Raw genomic sequence first — 2,500 nt, forward strand, 5'->3', positions numbered from 1 at the left:
GCAATAACTGTAAGTCTCTCTAGATAAGAGCGTCTGCTAAATGACTGACATGTAAAACATTAGCCTGGTCCCAGATGGAAAACATTAGCCCGGTCCCAGATGGAAAACATTAGCCCGGTCCCAGATGGAAAACATTAGCCCGGTCCCAGATGGATAACATTAGCCTGGTCCCAGATGGAAAACATTAGCCCGGTCCCAGATGGAAAACATTAGCCCGGTCCCAGATGGAAAACATTAGCCCGGTCCCAGATGGAAAACATTAGCCCGGTCCCAGATGGATAACATTAGCCCGGTCCCAGATGGAAAACATTAGCCCGGTCCCAGATGGAAAACATTAGCCCGGTCCCAGATGGAAAACATTAGCCTGGTCCCAGATGGAAAACATTAGCCCGGTCCCAGATGGAAAACATTAGCCCGGTCCCAGATGGAAAACATTAGCCCGGTCCCAGATGGAAAACATTAGCCCGGTCCCAGATGGAAAACATTAGCCCGGTGCCAGATGGAAAACATTAGCCCGGTCCCAGATGGAAAAAACATTAGCCCGAAGTCCCAGATGGTAAACATTAGCCCGGTGCCAGATGTTTGAGGTCTTGCCAACTCCTATGGTTTGTCATTACAATGACCGTTGGAGTGGGCAAGATTGTCCAAACCGCCCAGGCTCGCGAGGTCAACATGACAATTACCCAACAACTCAGAACACTCCAAATCAAACACCCATATTTACATTGTGTTCTGAGGAAGTCAGACTGCCCTACAATGTCTCTTACTGTGTAAATAATCTTGGGTTGTAATTCTATCCGGTGTTGTTGTGTTACTCCTAGGAATGTTTGTCCAAGCAAGGCCTTTCATGGTGTTATCTGTTTTAAAAACAAAATGGCCGGCTGGGAAATGGGCTTGAGACTGAAATGAGCGCCGAGTAGACATGTTTTAATTGTGCCGAGTTGAGACACTCCTTTGAGGAGTCGTATGTATTATGTGAAGTGAGAGTTTTGTAATGGGCTAGCAGGTACGAGTAAACATGTTTAAATGGACTACTATTTGCGGTTTTTTTTTAATATATTTTTTTAACAATAGGCTAAACCAATGATATCCAGGAGCCTACGTATGCAGGCATATATATATATATATATATATATATATATATGTACTCCTCATTGAGTCTTTAAACCAGAACACGAGTTCAACCAGTTAATTCAGACAGCGTCTCTCTCTCCTATTGGTCTGCTTTTAGCAGCATCCCCATAGTAACCATCCCATAGTTACCGCTGCTAGCATGCTCCCAGGTCAACTGTCTGTTTACAGAATTTGTCTGTGTCCCCAAAAAGGCTCCCCCTTTCCCTATTTAGTGCACTACTTTTGACCCAGGGCCCTTATCAAATGTAGTGCTCTATATCGAGGATAAGGGTGCTATTTGGGATGCACTCAATTTGCTTTTGTTAGCCGTCTAGCCGAGATGGTAATAACAAGGATTTGCATAGTCCATACATAGGCTGCTGACTCTGTGAGCATTTGCCTTCTAGCTTTCCCACTGAGACGGCTTAGACCAGAACCAGTGTAGCATTGACCTGATGTTATGTAACTAGACCTAAAGGAGGACTTGAACATGTGTAGCATTGACCTGTTGGTATGTAACTAGACCTGAAAGGAGGACTTGAACATGTGTAGCATTGACATGTTGGTATGTAACTAGACCTAAAGGAGGACTTGAACATGTGTAGCATTGACCTGATGTTATGTAACTAGACCTGAAGGAGGACTTGAACATGTGTAGCATTGACCTGATGTTGTTATGTAACTAGACCTAAAGGAGGACTTGAACATGTGTAGCATTGACCTGATGGTATGTAACTAGACCTAAAGGAGGACTTGAACATGTGTAGCATTGACCTGTTGGTATGTAACTAGACCTGAAAGGAGGACTTGAACATGTGTAGCATTGACCTGTTGGTATGTAACTAGACCTGAAGGAGGACTTGAACATGTGTAGCATTGACCTGATGAGTATTGTAACTAGACCTGAAGGAGGACTTGAACATGTGTAGCATTGACCTGATGTTATGTAACTAGACCTAAGGAGGACTTGAACATGTGTAGCATTGACCCTGATGGTATGTAACTAGACCTAAAGGAGGACTTGAACATGTGTAGCATTGACCTGATGTTGGTATGAAGGAACATTCCTCAGTCAGTCCATATGTTGTTATTCTATAGGGGGGCGAGAGGAGGGAGGAAGAAGAGTTAGGGGGGAGTTAGGAGGAAGAGGGGGGCTAGAGGAGGGAGGAAGGTCCATATGATGGATGTATCAGCTCTCATTATTCTATAGGATGGATGGAGAGAACTGCAGGGCAGGATGGAGAGAGAACTGCAGGGCAGGATGGGAGAGAGAACTGCAGGGCAGGATGGAGAGAGAACTGTGGGCAGGATGGAGAGAGAACTGCAGGCAGGATGGAGAGAACTGCAGGGCAGGATGGAGAGAACTGCAGGCAGGATGGAGGAGAGA

Source organism: Oncorhynchus masou, unplaced genomic scaffold, assembly GCF_036934945.1.
Source record: "Oncorhynchus masou masou isolate Uvic2021 unplaced genomic scaffold, UVic_Omas_1.1 unplaced_scaffold_3631, whole genome shotgun sequence".
Taxonomy (NCBI): Eukaryota; Metazoa; Chordata; class Actinopteri; order Salmoniformes; family Salmonidae; genus Oncorhynchus; species Oncorhynchus masou.